Genomic DNA, 25,023 nt, shown 5'->3' with positions numbered 1-25,023 from the left:
GCCACCTGTATGTGGCCCGGCTGAACCACCTGGCCTTTGCTCTATAAAAGTTAGTCGGTAAGGCAAGGAGGGGTCATTCTCTTTGTAAGAGGTGGCTCCAACCGGTTGGTTTGGTTCTCGATGCTTGGCGCGAAATAGAGCTTTGCTTGACCTTCACTTTGTATCAGTCTCGCTCCTTTGACCATGGACCCATTATTGGGGGACCCAACATTGGGGACCCAACAATATGTATATGGTAAATATATATGTGGCAAAAAAGAAATATATATACATACATACTTAAAGGGCTCCCAATTACCCAATCACTCTCAGCTTAGCTCACAAGATCCTCTGTATTTTTCTCTTCTTTCCAGTCATACCTCCCAGGTGCTTTGTTGAGGTGTTTTGTTTTGTTTTATAATTTTTTTTTCTTCTCTGCCTGCAAAATTTGTAAATTATCTTTGATAAGAATTGTGACAAGGCCATGTTTTTTACAAGGTATTTTGATGTCCTAGAGGAGGTAGGATCTTGTTTTTGAGCACTTGTTGCTCTTTGAACTGCTGTTAAAAAAGGTATTAATCACTCTCCCTTGTGTTTTGTTTACTGGAGGACTTCTTATCTACCTACCAGCTTGTAAGTTACTGGAAGATTGACTACTACAGTTACTGCTGAAAATACTAAGAACACAAAGAAGATTGCTCCCTCCTTCACTTAATTACTTTTCTATTATTGAGAGTACAAGGTCTGATACAGAGTTGCTCAATAAATATTTGCTGAACTGAGTCAATTAAATCAAGGAACTTCACCTCTAATAAGTGTTACAACACTTTATAATTTGGACTTTAATTGAGGGTAACTCCATGATCATACATACCATTTGGCCTTTCTGGTCTTCATTTACAAGACACTGTAGCACACATTATTTGTTTTTATTTGTATTCTATGATGTTGAAGGTTGGAACTACAACTACTGCCTGGAATTTAATTCCAACTGGGAACTAGGCACAGTTAAGCATTCCTCTACAATTTACTTTAATGAGTGCAGTAATGTATTATTACAAAGAAAAAGTAACTAAAAGGGTGGTTGACCAAGCACTGTGAAATAGACATAAGTAACCCTCTCCAAGTTAGAAATTAAGACAGACTCCATTTCTAGGGTGTGGCTGAGTGCTGGAAGAGGTCATGGAGAGGACATGACCTCAGTTCAACCCACAAGGTGCCCCCGGGCAATGGGAAACCCCTGTCCTTAAAACGGGAGTTCTGCCCCTTATTTCCACAGCAGGAGCTGCTTTCAAGGATGTGGCCTTGAGAGAGTGATGGGCTGTTGAGAGCAAGTGAATGCTATACATAACTGAACTCAGTTAAAGTCTCAATAAACTTTTAAGAGGCTAGTGGGTGCGTGCGGAGGTCTGTTTGCCTTGTGACTGCTGAAGACAAGCTTGGTCTGTAAGTCCCCTTGCTTATCAAACCTGCCACCTGCCAATCTGGAGGGGTCTGCCTCTTTTCTTTCGTCTCTCCTTGCCTTCCGCGTTCAGGGGCCAGTCTGCAAGCCAACACTAAGTTGACTCCAAATGCGCCCCCCCACTCCTGCCTTTTTTTCCCCTTAGAAGCATGTGGGAAATGAAAAACCAGTCTGCTGCTGTTCCGTGCTTTGTGCTGTTTTATTGTGGTCAGTTACAGCAGTGGAGCAGTGAACATGTCACTTTAAGAAGAAAATCTCCTTAACCTTGAAGGGATGAATCAGGTGTGAAAAGCTCGATTTGATCCATCAAGAGGGATCCTTTTCTAGGTTTATGTTTTGAAACTGAAAAACATACACAAGTCTGACTCAGGCTCTAGTTCAAAAATATCTACAAATGCCACCCCTCTTATGAGAAACAAAAGTATAGATCTTTTTTTTTTTTTTTTCTAGAATAAAATGAATACATTTTAACAGCAAACAATGTAAGGGAATTTTCTTTAATGCTCCAATCTATACAGGCTCATGAAAGCATTGTTGTTCCTGGGGTGGGGTGGGGAGGGGTCAGTGTATGCAATTTTTCTCCAGAGTTTTTTCTTACATGTTTAAATTAGGAAGATTTTATCAGAACGCCTCTCTGTAGTAGTTTGTAAATGATGATGAACAGAGGTGGGTAATTCTAAATTACTATAAGCAGGATAAAAAGGTGTACATTTAAAAAAATGCTAAAATCGGCAATAACGCTAAACTTGCTTTGAGCCTCTGCCCTCTCAAACCCTATCGCTAAGGGAGATAAAATAATGAAAAATACTTCCTAAACTGCTGGCAAAACTCTTATTGTTTGTACCACTCTTGGAAAAGACTCTTGGGACGAGCCGCGGAATCCTTGCTATTGATTGGCTGGTTAAATAGAGGACTATTAGCTTCAGACAGGCTAGATTGATGACACAGCGGCAGCAGCAGGAGCCGGACTCAGAGCCGAGCGAGCGTCAGGGTGAAAAGGAGCGAGAGGGGGAGAGCGAGGAACACAAGGTGCGGGGGGAGGAGGCGGTGCACGTTCCAAAGCGTTACTATGTGGCTGCTGGTGCGGATCAGCTTGCTTCCCCCGCTTTCTCAGTCAACTTACTGAGATGCCTTTTCTTTTGCAAGAGGCTGTCAGCTCCGAGCCCCAGCAAGAAATAAAAGACTTCACCTTGGAACAGTTCCTCTCACTCCTGCATCATTAAAGAGGATTTTGAAAAGAAAACAAAAAAATCAAGCCCCCTTTCCAGCCCCTCTTCGTTCCAGAAAGGAACAGAAACAGTTACGTGCTTCAGGTAAGGAAATTAAAATTTTATCTCCGGATTCCTTTTTAGTCATTCACAGTAAAATATGTCCTAGCTTTGCAGGCTTTAAAAACTGAGTTTTCAGGGATGTATTAAAGTCAATGCAATGCATAGGCGTGTGGATTTAAAAACGTGTTGATACATTTTTATATGAATATATTTGCTATTTTATCTCCAGGTACATATAAGTTTTATTTATAAGATCACTAGATTATAAGTTTTTATAGCAGATATACTCTGTATGGGGGGAAAAAAAAAAAGCAAAGTCCACACTCAAAAGAGCATTTTTGGTGACAGCCTTAAAATATGTTTATGTACGTTGTTCTTAGCTGTGAAACAACTTTGGGAAATAATAGCATATCACAAAAAGACGAGTACAGTGTTAAACTGTGTAGTATTCAATTTCATGCAGACATAGAAGCTACAAGGTTTTCAGTGATTGGCAGCTGTTATTTTTTTTTTTTCTGTATCTGTCCTTTGCAGCCTTAAATCTTCAACATAAACATGATGTCTCTTAAATGATGTGACATTAGATTGCCATCTTATTACAGCTAAGTTATTGATGGCTAGCATTTGGTCTTAAGAACGTACTGAGCTAATGCAAAGAAATACGACTCTGGGTATGTTTAGCCATTCCGGAGTCCATAGCTAGAGCTGCAGTCAATCCTATCAATTAATATTTTAAGTATCAGTTCAGTGATGGTGTATGCTGGTAGAGTATTTATGAACATATAGAAACTTTGCACATATTAAGGTCTCTGCTGGGAACTGGATTTTTTTTTTTTTTTTTTTTTTTTTGAGGGAAATGATTGGATGGCATAGGAATCACAGGCTGGGGCAATGCAGTACTGATGTAGTTGACTGACCTTAGGTTTACAGGTCAACTGCTGAAGAAGCATTGTGATATCTGATGAGAATGATTAATTTCAACCTTACTGGAACTAATATAGTCTATGGCATTTTTGATGTCAATTTATTTGCTTTTGGGTCAATGAAGAGAGGGATTCTATCCTGAGCTGCTCTGATTGTGTTTTTGAGTGAAGTTCCCTGAGTCACTAATCAAAGATCAAACTGCCAGCTGTGATAGGTCGGCAAAACTTTGTAATATGTTGCTCAGTGTTTCAGATAATAACAAGATTGCCAGTACTCTTGAGAGCCAACGTAGCTGAAGTTAGGAATATTACATACGCTGAATGCCTGTATTTGCATCTATGTTTAACCCTTGCTTGTATTTTAAATATAACTACGTATTGGAAGAACACAATTTTTCATGACCTCTATTTTGTCTTTTAAATATGGAGTAATGTTTTAATGCTTCATAATAATATAAATATTATAGCTACTTATATATTTACATTTATATTACCACATCAGAAAGGAATGATTGTTATACATTTTGTAAAGGACAGCTTGTCTAAGAGCATGGAAGTGTGTATTAGAGAATATTAAATATTTTGGTCTTTCAATTGAGTCATTGGACAAAACAATTATATGCATCTTTCTTGAGTATTATGTTTCAAAAATTAATACCAAACTATCGACTGAGGAAGGTGGCAGTTACCATAGACCATACATTTATATTTATATGTACGTGTAGTTTATATATTTATATATACACACATATATATATAGCATATACAAATGTTATATCAAATCCCTACATAGACTTTGTCATAAACCTATTATAGTCTTGATTAATTATTGATTTGCATATATTATAATATTAACTTTTTATCCAATTTATCCAAAATTGTGTTTCTAATACTTCCATTTTATTGTTTATGTAAACAATCTGACATATCTCCTCAAAGGATATAATTAAGGTTTAACTAACTCATCTGGTCATTTTGAAATTTAAAGCACAGTAATTTTAATTCCATAATTTTTGTTGCAATAATCTTAAGTGTCTAACCTAGTTATACAGTCCAGTTTCCTTATAGCACTTATCTGTGGGTTATAATGAAGTATATACTCCATAAAGAAAACTGATTTTTAATTGCATTATGTGTTTTTTTATAAGACCATTAATATTGTAGCATAGGTGGATGTAAACATCCATACTTATTTTTCTTCTACTAATAGGCACATTTTTCCTTTAAAAAGACTTCTAAAATCATTCTGAATTGCGTGCCTCTTGCACTTAAGCACTCTTCTTAGCTTGTCTTAAATGTTACTTTGATTCTTTTTTCTCTTTTTTTTGGTTATCTTACCAATTCTGAAATTACTCCTGTGAGAGATTTAATTCCCCAGTTTTCTTTTTTTTTTTTTTTTTTTTTTTAAAACATTTTATTTATTTATTTGATTGAGAGAGAGATCACAAGTAGACAGAGAGGCAGGCAGAGAGAGAGGGAAGAAGCAGGCTCCCTGCCAAGCAGAAAGCCCGATGTGGGGCTTGATCCCAGGACCCTGAGATCATGACCTGAGCCGAAGGCAGAGGCTTTAACCCACTGAGCCACCCAGGTGCCCCAATTCCCCAGTCTTCTTAAGAGGACATTATCCCATGATTGGAAACAAAAACAAGTTCTTTTTTTAAATAACATTTTACACTTGCAACTATGTAACTAAAATGTCTCCTACATTCCAGATCAGTGCTCCTCAGCAAACATGATCAAGGCAGACAGGTGTTCTAGTTGTCATGTATAGAGGTGTCAGGCTGAGTCTGAAATCTAGCAGCTTCCTTAATCAATTCAGTTTTCAGTTTTCTTTGCATTTTGGGGAAGGCTCCGTCTGACCCTTTATGCAACCTTCCATTTACTTTGTCAGATATCTTTGTTGATTACTCATTTTAGCCATAGTGAAGCAAAAAGAATGAAGAAAGTACAACCTTTTCTGTTCTTATAGGTATCTGCACCATTAGGGGGCTCTTTCTTCCTGTGTTATATTCAGCAAACCACTGAGAGAGATTACATTGCTTTCTTAAAGTATATTTGCTGTGTTTAGAACATGAGTGCTGCTTGAAGTAGCTTTCTCCTACTTTCCACAGACAGAAACATTCAGATGGATAAGAATTTCTTATGTCCATGGGAAAGTTAATTTATCCTATGTTTTCTGAATTCATTCTCTTTCAAATATTCTTGTGTATAGAATGTTTTATCTTTGAAAATAACAAGGGTTTGAAATAGTGACGGGACCAGTGTTAGACACATTTAAAGATTATATGTTATGCAGCTAGTATCCTGAGAAATGTTGAAGTACGGAAAAACTGCAGGGAAGAAAGTTCCTTTACACTCATCTGCAAATGTCTGAGAGAGAATGAGTGACTCTGGGCTCATCAGCACTTTGCTTTCAGCAGAAGAGAGCAGCAGGCAACAAAAAGAATATTACTTGTTTTCTACAAAAATAGACATGGAAAAATGGAAAATAATAGCATGGCTTCACTAGCCATACACATGTAGGACATGTATTTTTAAATTCCATTTTTTTTTCCTTATTACATTAAATGAAGTTTTCATAAATATACCCAGAGTGCTGCAAGCAGCTGACTCTGGGGAAAGGGTGTTTCCCGCATCCCTTGGAAAGCCATGCGTATTGAACTGCACTGCAGACTTTGGTCCTAAAGGGGAAACACATTCCTCCCATACCCACAGCAGCTAATGATGCCCCCGGATGGCAGGACTTGTTTGGGGATAAGTCAACACTTAAATCTCCGTGCAAAAACAATTAAGTGGGTCTGGGATTTTTATCATAGATGCCATCCCCATGGAATGAGTGAGAAGTGTCCCACACTTGTGAGAGATATTTCTTTTGGGGAGTGAGAGAAGGGGAAGTATTCTGTGCAGTGAATCCTGAGATTCTGGTCATTTCTTGAATGTTTCATTGATTTAGCAGGGTAGAAGAATAGTTGCTTAAATAAAATGAGACGATGGCAGTGGCACAGATATTTCTTTTACTGGCATTTTGGAAGTAAGCATGTAAGCATTTTATTCTTTGTTTGAAAAGGTGCATACCTTGAAAAGAGTAAATTTTGAATGTGACTAGTACCATGTACACAGTTGTGTGGGGATCATTCCAAGTCCTTCTGAACAGGCTGGTGTCTACTCTAACTGCGGTTCTTTCTTACAGGGTTAGCTTTCGGGAATATGAATTACTGGGTAGTAAGGCTTGAGTGGGAAATCTAAGGCTACTGATTTTATGTAATAAGTATTAAAGGTATTTTAAGGACTTTAAGTTTCTTCTGAAAAGAGGTCATCTTTTATCTTAAAGTAGGCCAGCACCAAAGATGGAGGAAAGGTCTAAAACTGAAAATAAATAAAAGAAAATGGATTGGCTGTACATTATTTATGTTGCAAAATTTCATTCATGAGATAAATATAACAATGCAAGTTAAATAAATATTTGTGTTTTCTACTTAATGGTAAAGAAATGGAAATGCCACTGAAGTTTAGTGGTTCGATATCTCGCACGGGATGAGAGAACACTATCGAAATGTGAAAAGTAGGCAAATCAGTATGAATAACGACTGATACAATGGCCTAATAATCAGATTTCCAAAGGAAACAAGATAGCTCTATCCTATTGAGTTTAAAGTAATAGATTGAGATAGATGAAGTTGATAATTAGAAAATATAGTCTGGGGCGCCTGGGTGGCTCAGTGGGTTAAAGCCTCTGCCTTCGGCTCAGGTCATGATCCCTGGGATCGAGCCCCACATCGGGCTCTCTGCTCAGCGGGGAGCCTGCTTCCTCCTCTCTCTCTGCCTGCCTCTCTGCCTACTTGTGATCTCTGTCGGTCAAATAAATAAATAAAATCTTTAGAAAAAAAAAAGAAAGAAAACATAGTCTGTTTATACTTATCAGTGTTGCTATTACCACTCTCCAAACTTCACTCTCCAAACCTCACTCTCCAAAATCACTGGGCTTATTCATCTTTGTGAAATTATGTGTGTGCATGGTTGGGTGAAAATGCCTGTGTGTGTATATATGGATATCATTGTTTTTATAGAGTTTGAATTACATGAAAATATAATCATGTTGACTGTGTGACATGTGTTCTCTATTTTCCATTTCCTACCTTAATAAATGACCCTCACTGTGTTCAATCTCTCCCACCACCACTAGTTCATACACATATACAGAACATATGATTATCTCTAGATACTTTACATTAGAATTTGCTGAGGTATGACCTGAGACTGGTCCATATTAGGCCCCTTCTAATTGCCAATATTTTCTGCCCACTGTGATTAAATGTTGAGTCATGTGACTGAATTCTTAAACATTGTTGTTAACCAACTTCCAGTCTCCCTAAATTGTAAGTGAGAGGATTTGTGCACAGAATTACTGACACTAAAGGAAAATAATGTATTCGATGAGTACATATGTTTTATTAATAATGGAGTGGATAATGTGTAGGTAGAAATAAGGGTGTTACTACTTGTCTAGAAGATATATAAATGCAACTCATCTCTAGTTATCCATTCACACCCATGCTTGGCAGAAATAAAGGAAGTGGGAGAAGATCCAATAGTAAACCAAACTGTATAATGAACGAGAAGCAAGAACGTAGAGTTCCCACATACTCCCTCACCTCCATCTCCCCTACCCTGCTAGTTTCCCCTATTTAATATTTTGCCTTAGTGTAGGACATTCATTATAATGAAGGAGCCATTATTCACAAATCATTATTAGCTAAAGTCCATAGTTTACCTTCGTGTTATTTGTATCAGGCTTTGTATTGTATATTCTTTGGGTTTTGACAAATGTGTAATGACATCTGTTCACCTACATAGTTACATGTAGAACGGGTTCACTGCTCTAAATTCCCCTGTGCTGTCCCTGACTAGGATTTTCTCTCCCCTTCCTCCCTTTTTCCCTCCCTCTGAACCTCTGATCTTTCAACTGTCTCCACAGTTTTGCCTTTTCAAGGATGTCACGTTGTTGGAGTCCTACAGAAGGTGGTCTTTTCAGGCTGGCTTCTTTCACTTTGCAGGGAGTTTCCTGTGGTTTCTCCATGTCTTTTTGGGGCTCGACAGCTCATTTCTTTATTGCTGAAAAATGTTCACTGTATAGATTAACCAGTGTATTTATCCATTCACCTACTGATAGACATTTTAACTGCTTCCAAGGTTTGGCATTTACGGATAAAGCTGCCTCAAATATCCACATGCAGGTTTTTTGTGTAGACATACGTTCTTAATTCACTTAGGGAAATACCAATGAGCACGATTGCTTGTTCCCATGGTAAGAGTATGTTTAGTGTGTCAAACTGTCCTCAGAAGTTGCTCTATCATTTTGTTTTATCACCAGCAATAAATGAGTTCCCATTGCTCCACATCCTTGCCAGAATTTGGTATTGTCAGTGCTCTAGGTTTTAGTCATTCTACTAGATGTATAGTATATTTTGTTGTTTTCAGTAATACTGTTGATTGGCAATAACTGCTTCTGCTCTATGGGGAATAATTCTAAGGCGCATCGTGGATCTTCAGGAAAGATGTCCATAATTAACTGGCAATCTTTCTTTGCCAGTTTTTTTTTTTTTTTTCCTCTTGCAGAACAGGATGTGTGTGTGTCTGTGTGTGTTGGGGGAGGAGGCAAGGTAGTCCATACTTGTAACACGTATTTGCTATTCATAATTTAGTGCTCTGGTGGAATGAATGAATAAAATTAGAGCAATTAACTCAATCCATATTTGTTGATTATCAGATAACAACAATAACTTTATTTTTAAAGCACAATGATTGATTTAATTTCATATTCTACTTTCTAACCATATTTCTCTTGTGGGTAGAAATAGCTGGCTTCATATTGCTTATATGAATCCAAAATCCTCAGGCAGATTGAGATTCTTTATAATCTGGCCTTGACCAAGGTTTCTAACATGATTGCTGATTAATCTGAGCTCAAGCTAAGCTGCATTTTCCCTTTGCCCCAACATGCTCTCAACATTTGCCTCTGATAATCTTGCTTTGATTGGTCTTTCTTGACTTCTTTGCTAATTCAAACATTACTGATCATTCTACAAATCCTTAGGTATTCCTCTAAAGTTAATCACTTAAGACCTTGCTTTATTAACTAAACATTTATTATGTCCATACCACATCCTTCTATTTGAACTGAATGATTTGGAAATGGAAAGAATATCCTTTGTAATTTTTCCAGTCATTATAGTGCAATGTCCATGCTACTTATTAATGCCTATTAGTTGAAGGAATATTTTTAAATGTTCTTATGAGTACAAAATATGTACATGATTTTTGAAGATGTTTTCATGTCTCTGGTTTCTTTTCCTTCTCCTGCCCCATTTTCTTTTCATTTAAAAGGAGAGCCATACAATTAGCTAAAGGTCTTATGATCTAATCCTCACACGATGGTTGGTACCTGTAAAACTTGTATCTATGCCACAGAACCATCCTGCATCCGCTTTCCTGACTGCTCATTCAAACACCATGCACTTGTATAATGGTACATAAGCTACTATGTGTACAACTCTTACAGAGAGAAAGCACCATGGATGAATATGTAGGGTTATTGTACAATGTATATAAGAAGAGATGCCTTAGAAAACAAGATCTACAGTGTTTGGTAAAAGAAAGCACTTTAAGACAGAGAGTACAAGGTGGAGATTTGTCTATGCTCCCTTTGGGGGCATTGATTTGAATTTGAAAGGTATTGAAATGAGAGCCAAAGGATTGGACTCTTTTTTGCTAACATGCTAATTAAATTTTGGAAGGTTTCTTGAAACAATGCACAGATAAAAGTGCATAGGAAGCATAAATAAAACCACTAGTTTCTGAAGATGTTTAGAGTTCCTGCAAAAGAACAGATAGGAAAAGCACTTACAATGTCATTGTCTTCTATGTCACTAACTCCTTTGTGAGTTACTATGTGTGTTGGCATATTTATTCCTTATAAATTGACATATTCTGTAATGCCCTTTCTTAATATTTGTTTAATAATTTATTGTGCTTTTAATATTCTATTTCATAAAGTTTGTTGGCTGATAGAGGTACATAGGGTATCATGTCCACCATCTAGTTATCGGATGCTTCTGTCATAAATCAATATAACTTTAACTTCTTGGCCAGAGCTAGAGAGCTTTACGATTCATTGCCAAGAATACTCTTTGATAAACTGTTCCTTAAATCTACTGAGGACAGAACACTGTGACCGATAGCAGCAAAATTATCACTGAGATCACTAGAAGTTTTCCAGAATACATTTCTGAAGCTCAATTTTTGAAATTCATTTGATAAAGGGGAAAGGGAATGGTGAGTTGAATTTCAAGTTCAAGTCTTTCTCCCTCTGAAGCACATTAAAAACAAAACAAAAGAAAAACCCGTTATATTTTCTCTCTTACTCTAGAACCACAGAGAAATTTTTGTTTGTTTTTAACATCAGTAAGCCTGAGTTTTATCCTCTCCATAACAAGGAAAATAGTGGTATTTATCTTCTAGGGTGATCCAAGTCTTCAGTGAGGTCATACGATAGAAAGCTTACAAAAGAGACTTACATAATCATAGGCATAAAAACAACAGCCCAATTGATATTTATGTTGAATGCTTCTGAAAGTACAGTACCTCAAAAAACATCTAAAATACATTTTTACTATCATTCACTGAATTCCTCAAAAAATGTTGCTGGGCATCTAATAGGTGTGACATTATTCTGTCTGAGCGGCTACAGTAATGTATTAAGAATAGATTAGGGGTTTCCCATCTGGGAGGCAAGAAATAAAACCATTGTCATCAATTAAACACTTGGGAGTTTTTTGTTTTTGTTTTTTTTTAACTTCCAAAATGGCCCCTCCATCCTCTAATGTGGGGCAGAGACTCTTGAAACAGTGTTTCTTCCTTTCCAGCTTGCTTCCTATTTGATTCCAGCCAAGAAGAATGGGCTAGCGGGAGATGGAAGACAGGAGGATGGCAAAGATCTTTCTCTTTCTTCTGCTTGCTGCTATTGTCAGCATTACCTCACAGCGCTTTTCACCTCACCAGCCCCAGTTGGTTCAACTAACAATTGCTTCTAGTTTCCATCTGCTTCTCGTACCCCCAGAACTTGCCACATCAAGTGTCCTTTTCTGGCCACCAGGGGGCACATTCTCCCTCTTTAAGGTTCTTGCAACCTTAAAAAGTAGTAGCTGTCCTTGAGAAAAGAAAACATTTCAAAGTCCTTTGTTTAAGGAAAAAAAAAAAAAAAAAGACCTAGGAGGAATATTTCCACACAAAGAGTGTAAATTAGAGGTTTGCTCTGTCACTTTTTATAGAGGCTTTATTTGAATCTGAAAGAAACCTAAGAATTCTGTTCCCTGCTCCCTAAGGGTAGTGGCTGTTTCCATCATTTACTAGTTCTTTTTTACTTTATTGTTTTCTTCTTGCATTTTCTGTTTTCCAAGAAGCGTATTCAACTTTTTGTTAAAATAACTGTTGTGATTTCTATTCTCCTGATTCAGTACTGACTTAATAAATGGTTGATACTTGAAGTTGATGCACAAAGAGTTGGTGACCCAGACAGGATGGAGTAGGATACCATATTGGGTCTGAGAATTGGTTTGATCACGTCCCTGAGCTTGAGTACAATGCTAAACTGTTAGCTAACGGCAAATGGGATATTAGTTATCTATATAAACTGTGGTGGCTTCCCAATTAGCCAATAACTAATCACGTTTCCCTGTGACAAAGGGTCTTCTGAGGTAAAGCTCCAGAAGTTGTAACTGTCCTTCACGATTTGTTCGTAATAGTGATTACAAGACTATTAGATGGAATAATTGTTTTAACCTCTCTTGAGAGCTTATAGATGAACAAAGGAATAAAACACATATACAAGCCTGTGTTTAAATTGTTAGATCGAATCATTGCAAGAAAATCAGAAAGCTCCAAAGGGTATCTGAATGGGTTTGGATAAAGCTGAGAAACTTGAAATCCTTTCTCATTAGCCGAAGGAGTCTTCCTTCTTTTGAGAAGATTAGCCTTCTTTTGCTTGATGATCCCATAATACTTCACTGGAGGGATTTTCCCTGCAAAGGTTGTCATTTTCCTCAAGACTCACTGTCCTCCCTTATTATCTCCTGACCCATAATAAGAGTCAGAGCTCTTCTAGAGTTCAGTATACTTGAGAAGAATACATGAAAAATCTGACCTAAGAGGAGGTAACTCATACTTCAAAATAGTTGCGAGATTTGTTGATATCAGTAAAAAGCCAGGGAGTAGGTGAAGTGACATATTCTAAGAGAATTAGATAGAGAATGACAAAATATAATGGATTGGGCTAAATTTATTATTATGGGTGTACCTAACAGGGATCCTAGGTATAGTAAGTTTGATTCACATCCAGAAGTAGCACAAAGAGTTTAGTTGGTTGGTTTACTAAAATGTATACCCAACAGTGACCTACATCCAAGGAAGTTGAAATGCCATAACTTATTTATCATAACCTAGGAGAGAGAATGCAAAGACTTGGAGAGATAGGAATGTTGGAGCAAATTTATTATATGCAGATGCTCTCCCTACTCTCTTCTACCTCACTCCCACCTAGAGGACTCAAAGATACTGTCTTCATGAAGACATTGAAATATCAATAGGAGGTGAGGATACCAGACATTTCAAGTACCACCTGAAACATTGTATGGTGCTGTCCACAGCAGATCAAACATCAGGGTGGGGGGTGTCACCATTGATTCTTCATTTGTCATCTGGATCTGTATCAGTATATCCAATAGAGAGATTTCAGAGTAATTGAAATCAAGTAGATAAACACCACGGCTAAAATGCTAAAATTATAATTAATCCATAGGAACAAATTACTAATTGGTATGTTTTAACTTGGCAAGGGTCTTTTTTACTACCCAGTTGGTCATGCTGTTACTACTGAAATTTTACTCAATATTCACAACAACAACACGTTTTGTTTTATGTCTGTGATCAGGAACATGACTGGAGTTTGCTCAATGGAGAGTCATGGTTCTTTAGACATGGCCAGTTCACGTATCTGGAACCACTCGATTAATAGGGATCAGCCACACTTTATAAATTATATGTTGTACGTTTTCTTCATGCCTTCTTCAAAGAAATTGAAGGTCACTTACTAGGGTAACCGTACAGGGAGGAGAAGAAAATATAAATCCATGAAAAATTACACTCTGGCACTGAAGTGATAATTTCTGTGATCCAAAATATGTGGTGACCTACCAAAGTGGGAGATTATTATGGTCAGGTGATGCAGGAAATTTTGACCTATATGTGAATCACAGTGAACTTGGTTGTCACCCAACACTGTAGTTCTTTCTCTAATTCCATAAAGCATACTTAACATCACAATAATGGATAATGGCAACATCCTTGCATCAGATTGTTGACCCTTAAAGAGAAGATAGGGGCATCTGGGTGACACAGTTGGTTAAACAACCAACTCTTGACATTGGCTCAGGTCATGATCTCAGGGTCCTGAGTTAGACCCCTGCACAGGGCTCTGTCCTGAGTGTAGAGCCTGCTTAAAGAGTCTCTCTTTCCCTCCCCCACCCCCACTCATGCTCCCTCTATCATTGGGAGAAGAAGAGTTAAGTGAAAGTTTGGGAGAATTTTTTCCCTTCCAAAATGGCAACCATAATACAACATATAATAATTGCTAAGAAATAAATATATAACTAAATAAGTAAAATAAGACGCTTTGCAAAATAAGAGAGACAGTACAGAAGAAATAAGTTACTTTTTTCTTTGCTCACTCTGAAAAGGATCCCAGAGAGCCTGATGTTTGTGTTGTCTCTAAAATGGTGAGAAGAATGCTTGAAAGAATTGTGGGGAGAGGGAGGATATTCTAAATAATCACAGAGAGTTAGGGAAAGTAGACTTAGCCTGGCATGGCTGGGATGTAGGGTTATCATGAGGACACAAGGGCTATTGGCTCTGGAGAATTGGACAGGCAAATAGATTACCAAAGTATATTATGTATTAACCTCATGAATATGAATTTTATGGATAAGTCTACGTGGTTTTTTTTTTTTTTTTTTTTTTTTTTAGTCTACGTGTTTTTAATTGATGGGGTAATATGATCTGTTTGCCTAAAAGATACAAATAGCTCTCTTCAGTGTTAATAATAGTAGAATGCGTGTTCTCTGGGTCCTGTCTTTTATTGCAGAATGTGGAAAACATGTACTGGATACAAGTTTCTCTCCCAGCTTTGCTCATTTTAAATTTCAGCCTGAGTTTGATTCGAGTTCCATTTTGCTTTGGCTAATAACAGGAGTCTATGGAGCTCTGTTGGGACTGCTACTGTATTAGGTCTAATATAAATGAATGAGTTGCCTAAAGCAACAGAACTACTCAACATACCAGTTGGTATTTTACGCATGCTACGCACACTTTAGATCCGTCACAACCAGCTGTCCACCTTAGGCTGGTGATGGGGTATCTGAACTACAGCAGCAAAATGTTTTCAAATCCAATGAACTCTCATTACAAAAAATATTCATGGGGCGCCTGGGTGGCTCATGGGTTAAGCCTCTGCCTTCTGCTCAGGTCATGATCTCAGGGTCCTGGGATCGAGCCCCGCATTGGGCTCTCTGCTTGGGAGGGAGCTTGCTTCCCCCCACCCTCTGCCTGCCTCTCTGCCTACTTGTGATCTCTCTCTCTCTGTCAAATGATTAAATAAAATCTTAAAAAAAAAAAAATAAAACCACCTATTAAAAAAATTATTCACTAGTGTTCAAGTAGTTTACTCATTTTATTTCACTTATTTAAAAAAGGTGAACTTCCTGTCAATAATTAAATGGAGGAAAATTAAAGAGACCCTCGAGACCTATATATGTGAAAACAGTAAGTACAAAAGAACATATCTGTTCTATTAATGATTGAAAGGGTATTCCAAAGTGTTCCTCAAACAAACAAAATGTTGTCTGTCTCGGATAGTTGAACTTCTAACCGTTAGACTCTGTTTAGATGACACCTTCATATCTGCACTCTTACAAACTTAACATGAAAAAACACTTCTGTTGACACCACTATGCTTTTCCCCACTGTACCCTGCCCACTATTTGTCAGCTGTATAGTAGTTGGAAAATAAGGCTATCACTTGTTGCAAAGTCACATGCATCTTTGCTCTCCTGCTAAAAAGTACTATACTAATAATCAGCTCGGTGTGAAGTCAGACCTTCTTGCCACTCTGGAGTTTGAATTCCCATGCATTGTAGAAAGACTTCTAAGAGTAGAATTGATACTAATTAGGAGCTTATTAGAAATGATAGAGGTAAACCAACGTTAGCCGAATTAGTATCTTCATTTTTCACAAAATCCCCAAGTGACTATTAGGCACATTAAAGATGGAGAAGTATTAAACAAAATTAGTTATTCTGTGATACACACCTAATTTTTATTAGGCACTACTCATGTTTTCTATTTTTAAATAAGTATTCTGACTTGAATTAATTTTTGGTAACCAAGCCTTTATATATTTCATATTATTAGAAAATTATTATATTAATAAAATTAATTAATAAAAATATATTATATTTACATAATATATAATAAAATTTTATTAATAATCCTGTTTCATATTTTGCTTAACAACTGAAGCATATAAGACTGTTCTAAAGTGTTTCCTCAAATATTCACCACTTTCATTCTAAGGAGATTCCTTAGATAATAGTGAAAAATAATATCTAGTATTCCTTTGTGTATGACAATAAACTCTAGCTCCTTGTCCCCAAGCAATTTTAAAACTCTTGATAGTAATTTTTCTTTCTCCTTTCAGGAGTTTATTACATATATTAACTATTACGAGGAAAAAATCAATTCTCACCAAATTCCTTTACCCTTTGGATTTGTTAGTTCTCAAAGTAGGTCACCTTCTTTATTTTATTTTTTTTTTTTTGCTATTATAGCTCTCTAGTTTTTATAAGACTGTCTTTTGCCTGTAAATTTTATAATTAACATTTTCTAAATTTATCAGAAAATCTTTGAGTATTGTAAACATTGCATCAGTTTGAGACTTGCAATGCAGGTCTTAGCATAATATCATAGGTTTCATATTTTCAAACAAAAAATATAGGATGTCATTTAGTTTTGAATTTTTGAGAAAAAGTTGGGCTTTTTTGATAACAAATAAATTAATAATGAAGATATTACAAGGTAAGAATGAATAAGTGAGCTATATATATAACTTTTCTAAATTACAAACCTAAAATTATTTAGATTAAAGAAATCATCTTTTTCTACTACTTTTTTTTTCTTTTTTTTAAAAAAAGATTTTATTTATTTATTTGACAGACAGAGATCACAAGTAGGCAGAGAGGCAGGCGGAGAGAGTAGGAAGCAGGCTCCCCGCTGAGCAGAAAGCCGGATGCGGGGCTTTGGGGCTTGATCCCAGGACCCTGGGATCATGACCTGAGCCGAAGGCAGAGGCTTTAACCCACTGAGCCACCCAGGCACCCCTTTTTTTTTTTCTTTTTAAATCTTCATTGTTCCACCTACTCATTCATCCTTTGCCTCAACCCTTAGCAGCCACTAAGCTTTTTGTTGTCTCCATAGTTTTGCCTTTTCAAGAATGTCCTATAGTTGGAATCGTTCTGTAAGTCCCTTTTCAAATGGGCTTTTTTCAGTTAATAAGATGCATTTAGGATTCCTTCATTTCTTTTCATGGCTTCGTAGTTCATTTCTGTTACAGTTGACTAATATTCCGTTTTTTGGGGGGTATGCCAATATTTGTCCACTTACTGAAGGACATCTTAAGTTGTACTGAAGTTTTGGCAATTATGAATAAAACTGCTATAACCATCCATGTGAGGTTTATATGCAAACATCCATTTTCAACTTGTTTGCTGTATCATATGGTGAGAGTAATTTAGTTTTGTAAGAAATCTACAAATGGTCTTCAAACTGGCTGTACCATGCTACATTTTACCAGTAATAAATGAGAATTGCTTTTACTCTACATCCTCACCAGCATTTGGTATTTTCAGTGCCCTGGATTTTGGCCTTTCAATCTCGTTGTTTTAATTTGCACTATTCTAATGACATACGATATGGAACATCTTTCATATGCTTATTTGCCATCTGTATACCTTATTTGGTGTGATGTCTGCTCAAGTCTTTGGCTCATTTTTAAATCAGGTTGTTTTTTAATTCTTGAGTTTTAAGAGTTCTTTGTATATTTTTAGATGAGTGTTCCCTGATCAAATATTTCTTTTGTAAATATTTTCTCTCAAGCTGTGACTTGTTTTCTCATTCTCTTGATATTGAATATAATTTTAGAATTCTTTAATTAATTAACGTACTTGACGAACATCTGCTGTGTGCCTTTGGCAATAAAACTTAATTTCTAATCAATCTCAAACTTAGTCTAATGAAGAAGACAGATTATTATTATTATTATTATTATTTTTAAAATCAGCTCTAAATCCAAGAGTTGTCCTGAAAATCAGGTGGTATCTAACAGGGAGATCTGTTAAGACTCCGTAATGCAAGGAGAGCTGATGTAAGCTCAGTCTTACTCTGGGTTCTCTTTACCATTGGATTACTTTTGACTCTTTTAATGGATATTTGGTTTATTTTTGCATGTTTAAAGTCATCAAATGATTCCTAAATTATTTCAAACATTAAATATTATATGTTATTTTATCAAATTATATTTGGCTTGAGATTTTCCATTGACACTTAATAAACCATTATAAATGTGGAATAACTATGGCTATGGATCCAGGAGTTTGGAATACAAATTCTGAAACTAGATTGTCTCTCTAACTATCTGAAAGTCATGAACATCTGTAGGAAACTGCATTCTTTTAGTGCAAGTCTCTTTAAAAATCATACCTGTCACACAAGAAATTTAGGAATCTGTGATAACACAGGAGCCTGATGGCAGAGAGAACGCTGATTCAGTCCTTGAATTTTCCATGACGACTTCTCACCTGCACTTAGCAGCTGTTTATGGCTTGGTTCACTGGAGCATATGATGCTGAACCAAGCCACGGGTCAATAAAGTCATTTACAATGATCAACCCTCTGAGTGAAAGAGGTGATGAATCAACCAAAATTCCTTTAGGCAACAGACCCAGCAGGGAAATTTTGCACTTTGGGTAGTAATATATAATCAAATGAATCAGCAGACTGCACATCTCCCTAATTAATTTTACCACCTTTGGAGAAAGCATACAACAAACTTTTAAATGCTTCCTTCCTTTATTAGGGATGTTAGTGGCTAGATATCAAACTATGCAGAAAACCTTTATCCTTTGACCTTGTAAATACTGAGACACTGGTTTCTTGGTATTTAAATTACCAGGTTTGAATTCAATATTACCTTGAATATCCTTCACATTTCTATGTGGTAGTTTCCTACAAGAGTGAACTAAGAAAATCCGATGTTTAAAATTACTATAAAATAGACTTATTCATTATTATTGCGATTAGATCATAACAACATCTCTTTTTGGAATACACACTAAATGCCATGAGCCACATGTTTTACACATATTATCTCATTTAACCCACACAAGAAGCTGTGAAGCAGATAATGTATTACCTCACATTAGTGGAAAGCTGAGTTAAAAAAGTTTAAATAATGTTCTCAAAGTTGTAAAGCTTGTAGGTTAGCTAATTAAAAGCTTGAATATAGACCTCTTGGGAGTTAAAGTCCATGTTTTGAATGACTGCATTATGAACAATCACAACATGCCATTTATTTAGATTCTAGCTTTCATAAAATTAACACGTATGTTCTGAAATTTTTAGGTTCCGAAGCTTTTTTTTAACTGTTAGAGTGATTGCGAGGTAATATTCCATATGAGATTCCAAAGTGATGTATGAATTAAATAAGAACTTGTTATATTTATGTTTTAATCATGAAAATGACACACATTATTGAATAACACGAGTTAACATGTATGGAGTCTAGAGACTATGACACCATGCTAACCGCTTACGTGTGTGGTCTAACTTCATCCTCATTTTAATCCTGGGGAGGGTGGTGGTATCCAGCTATGATAAACTGATTTCTACCAGTTCGAATATAGAATATCTATATATAATACAATATATAGAATATAGAATATCTAAATTCGAATAGAGAGAATTATCACCAGAATTACATAGTTTTTCTGCATGAAAATTCTACATGTTAATACAATCACAATTCTTTTTAAATTTATGTCTTCAGATAATTGTTCATGTAGGCACAATGGTGAGTAACTTCTGAGAACTAGGAAGGTGGATTGTTGGGGTCTTTCTGTGGGTATTATGTGAATCTTCCCACAGTGTTTCTAGCTTACAGAGATTTATCAACTCAACCAGTATTTGTTTGGGGCCTCTCTGGACAAGCACGAGGTAGGTGTCGTGAAGAGTTAAAATGTTTTTTTAAGGCGGATCTTGCCCTTTAGCAGTTCATAAGTGTTTTCGGAGGCATGGTCTAAGCGCATGTAAATGCAGATAACACTGTCCTAATTAAATGAGTTTCCAAGACAGTGCAGTGCAACCCAAAGTAGTGCATGATACATGCTAAGTGAATTGAGTTCAGAAGGGAAAGAGCTCATTTAGGGCTAATGTGGTCGATAGGGATGTAACAGGCAGAAAAGATTGGCTATATATAAATCTGATGTCAGCTGGGGTTTGCTGTTTCCTGTCAAAGTTGGGCTTATTTGAAATCAGTCCATTTTCCACAGTTTCAAGCAGTGAGAGACCCAGAGTCCTCTACAAGCTTTGTGCATGCTTGGAAAAGCTCTATGTCCACATATAGTTCCTTCCAGTGTATGAACAATGTCTCTGGCCATCAAGTCTTTCTTTCTTTCTGAATTGCATGGTTCTGGACCTCATCTTTATCTCTTCTTGGGAACTACACAGTTCCTTCCCGGATTTCCACAAATAAAATTAAAATGTAACAACACCCTTAAGTCATTTTGTGTGGATAATAGGGTTTAACTTGAGGAAAGATAGAAGGGGGGAGTACATTCTAGGGACACTACAAGCTAAGCAACAAATTATTGTTTTCAATAATAAACCACTAGAGGTTTTACTGCGGTGCCTTCATTCCGTTTAGTACCTGGTTTCATGGCAGCTCAGAGGTGTTCTTAACTCTTTATAATTTCTCTAACTCACTCCTTACTTTCTAAATCATTTCTAACAATGCCAGGTTCTTTTCACTTTGCAGTCTGGAGCTATTCTTTACTTTCTCGTTCTTAGTCTCAAGCTCCCGGCCAACCCACAAAGGCCTTCAGATGGCCCAAAGCCATCTTTAAAACGAGATACACCCTCCTTAGGAGGCACTTGTATTTTACACATTTTTATATCCATATCTATAGATTTTCCCCCTCTTAGCCCCAAGTTGAATTGTAAATGTGTCAGAGCTTCCACTGAGTGTTCATTCTTCCTTTTCATTGAAAAGCTAAGGTTTTTGGAATAAAACATATCTGATTGTTAGAGGTACCCGGGTGGCTCAGTCTGTTAAGTGTTTGACTTTTGATTTCAACTCAGGTCGTGATCTCTGGGTGATGGGTTGGAGCCATGCATCAGGCTCTGCACTGGACATGGAGAGTGCTTGAGATCCTTCCTCTTCCCCTCCTCTGCTCCTTCCTTATCTCTCTCTCTTTCTAAAAAATCAAACCAAAAAACATATCTGATTGTTACAATATTATCTGTATCAAGCCAGATTCTGTGTCTCTGTAATTTCCCTTACTTGGCCTTAGAGTTTCCCCTTGGACCACACAGCAAATGTCTAATATTCCCACATGTGATTTCCTCATTTGTTTGAACTGTGTCCATGTAAACCTTCACCATCCTACTCCCTCCCCTTTAAATATTTTTCTATATGGTGTCACTAAAATATGGTGGCAGGACTGAATATAGTTGTCCAGATTTAGTCTTATTAGTGAAGGACAGAGCATCTCCTTGATTTAAAATACAATACTTTTGTTAATGAAGACGTATACTCATCTCTTACAGCTATAAAGCAATTATTGAATTTATTGACAATGAATTCTGTTTTCCTCACATGTGTTGCTGCTAATGTATATCTCTCCTACAGTGTTTTTATATAACTATCATGATGCAAAAATTCTCATTCTTATTTTCTCTACTCTCAGATTTTGTTCTTCATTCTCTTGATCCAATTAATTGTTTTGGATTTCTCCACTTCCAAACTCTGGTTTGTATTATTTTTAACATTCTCTATAAGATTGTTCTAATTATATATAAAGCAAAGGAACAGTAAAATATTTCTCATGCAACTGATAATGGCCCGTCTTTATTTTGTGCCTATTACTATCAGGAATATGAACATACATGACAGTAGTTTCCTAAAATAGACTTTTTTTGACATTCTCCCATTTAATTTAAGAGTTCTAATGAGTATTCTTATCCTTTAAAGCTTCAAAGAAATACGCTTTTTTTCCCCCTTTCAATAATTGCTTTTCTTAGCTCTAAGGTACATTGCTAATGATAACCCCTTTTTAAATTATAAGATAATATATCCTCCTGATATTCCCAAATAAGAATATCTAGTTGCCAGAAAATGTCTCCAATTTCCAGAAATCATTCCATTTAAGAGACACATAATCTCCATCTATTTTAAAGGAGATACTTGTTGACAAAATATCTTAAAAATTATGCAAACATGTATTAATCCTTCATTGATAATTATTACTCAAAACTACTTACCTTCTAAATTTTAGGCTCTAAATGAGTCTCCAAAGGACAAAATAGATGAAATGGAACAAAAGATGCACTGATGTGTTCAAGGAGGCCAAAGTCTAGTGGAAGGAAAAGATAACGTATACCCGTGATGACTTATGTACTGCGCGTGAATCTTATGCCGGGGCTGTGTAAAAGGTAACGCCAGAGCATATAGGAATGAGCACATGACGGTAGAGCAGTAAGAGAAATGGGCTTGTTTGGGAAAAGTGTTTTGTGTTAGAGTCTTCAACAAAAAGAGAAGTGACCATTTGACAGGGAATGGAGTATCTAGAATTTGAGCTTTTCAAAATGAGTAACCCCTATGACCTTTAGGATCTGGTGTAGACTACAGAGCACAGCCCTCAACTCTGAACCATCTGTGTTTTCAGCAGAGAGTGACTAATTAAATGTAAAGTTTTTTTTAGATCTTAACACTTTGATGGGTGGTTATACATTTTAGCCTGCAGTTTGTGACAGCAGGACTATGTGAGTTTCTTCGTTCTTAAAATACTTTTTTTTTTGCTTTCCCCTGAGACAGTGAGAGGATCAGATTTTCCTTTGAGATACGATATTCTGTTAGTGATGTAGAGAGTGACTAAAAGTAGGGAAAACATTTAGAAAAACGCAAAGTGACAGGTTGTAATGAGGAAGTAAAGGAAACAAAAGAGGTAAGATGATTCCTTCTGGCTTAGAAAATGGATAAATGGTAGGAGGATGCATAAACATTGCATATAAAGAAGGTAGGGACAGGTCAAAAAGCAGTGGGATGATAGCTTTGATCTGGAGAATTAGGAGTCTGAGATATGTGGGGAGATGTACATGTGAGTTCAGTAGAACTTGCAAAACTTAACATGAAACCTCAGGAGAGATGTGGGAGTGACCATCATTTACGTATACTGGATGAAACCCTGCGGTTGGCTGGTATTAGCTGAGGGGTAGAATCACAGAGCGGAGCACAATGGAAAATCCGAGTGTTTAAGAAGAGTAAAGTTAATATAGACTATGAAAGAGTGTTAGGAAAGCAAAAGGAAATTAAAAGTAATCAACGCCTAGAAGTCAAGAAAGACAAGAATTTGAAGGAGGGTCCCAATTATTTATTGCTTTGTAGCAAACCAGTCCAAGTGTGAGGACTTAAAACAGCACCTGTCATACCACTGTGTTTAGACTTCTGTGTGTCGTGGATTCGGGAAGGGCTAGGCTGGGTGATTCTGGCTGAAGATCTCAGATGTCGTTGGAGTCATATGGTGGATGGAGCGCAGCATCAGGACAGTGTCCTTGTATCTGTCTCTCTCTCCATTTAGTCCCAAAGTTTCTCCATGGGATACATTCACATGAGCAGTTTGGGCTTCATTTCTACAAGACATCTTCAGGACAGTGAGGTTGCTTACATGGTCACATAGAGTTCTAGTTCAAGAGTTCCAGCTAATAAGCTGCATATATTGTCTTTTAAGACCTAACCATAGAAATTACCCAGTGTCACTTCCACAGAATTTATTGGTTGCAAGCTCATAGGGATTCAAGTGAAGAGTGACGTGAAGATTCTACCTCTTGATGGGGAAATGGCAAGATTCTGGAAGAGTGTATAGAATGGAAGAAACTTGCTATCTTTTGAAAATTCAGTGTGCAACATGAGAAACGTCACTCAAAATTTTGCATGTTATGGGCAACTAAAGTATACGGTAATAGCTATAACATACCTATTAGGTTTAACCATGGCAAGGGGGCATTGTATAGGCAAGAAAAGGCAAAAACAAGATTTCATGGACTATAAAATTGAATAAGGGGTAAGGAACTAGTGAGAGGCAGTCTGACGGTTTTATTGATAAATATTGAAGATAAAGAATAATAGAGTAAACTAATATAGTAGGTTAAGCTTTACAAAGATTAGATTTATAATAAGGGAAAGGCTTGAGTGTGTTTATACGCTGAAAGGAAGTGTATAGACCATGGATTGGCAAGTTATAGACCTTGAGTAAAATCTGGCCTATGGCCTGTTTTCCTAAATAAAACTTTATTGGAACTCAGCCACATGTTTGGGCTTCAGCAACATAATTGATTAGTTATAACAGAGACAGTTTGACCCATATACTCTAAAATACTTATTATTTAGCACTGCATAGAAACATTTTGTTAAACTCTGATCTAGGAGAGAAAACTGGTAGAAAATATATGGAAAAAATGAGAATTACTTGGTAGAGCAAGATTCTTAAAGAGTTGAAAGTCTGTAGGATCCAAATATCTGGCCATATTTTTATTAGCACAGTAGCTAGTCTGTAGTAGGCACTGAGAAGTATTTGTTGAAATTATGATTGTATGAATGAGAACAACAGCTTTACTAACCACTCAGTCACTCAATCAACAGTAAAAGACTAAAGAATAACTACTGATCCAGATGTCTCTAAGGAAGATAACTGGTATAGAAATGAATGGGTCGCTATGTTCTGATCCCTACTTTCCCTGTTACTTAATATAAGTTACTTACCAGTTTAGTGTAAATGGGAAATAGAGTTCAGTCCTATGAAATACTCAACTTGAGATCCCAATGAAATTAATAAGTTTTCCAAAAAACAGAAGAGTTAACTTTGTTCACCTAGGGAATTACTTCCTGCAGTGAGTAGCCTGCTACTACCTGGGACATTTAATCTGTGGTCCACCTTCCTAAGAACTTGGTCAA

The 25,023-nt window shown here is 36.6% G+C and overlaps 1 protein-coding gene across 1 annotated transcript in view; it reads left to right on the top strand.

The window, feature by feature from the left end:
* Positions 1–2,497: 2,497 nt before the first annotated feature.
* Positions 2,498–25,023, top strand: part of CDH18 (cadherin 18) — a 970,896-nt gene continuing 948,370 nt past the window's right edge. The window contains exon 1 of the mRNA XM_032861903.1: positions 2,498–2,754. The gene's annotated coding sequence lies outside the window, so the exon portion shown is untranslated. The remainder of the gene's footprint in view (positions 2,755–25,023) is intronic.

This window comes from Lontra canadensis, unplaced genomic scaffold (assembly GCF_010015895.1).
Source record: "Lontra canadensis isolate GAN:19392208 unplaced genomic scaffold, GSC_riverotter_1.0 scaffold22, whole genome shotgun sequence".
In the NCBI taxonomy this organism is placed as follows: domain Eukaryota; kingdom Metazoa; phylum Chordata; class Mammalia; order Carnivora; family Mustelidae; genus Lontra; species Lontra canadensis.
This window is presented reverse-complemented; position numbering and strand designations above follow the sequence as displayed.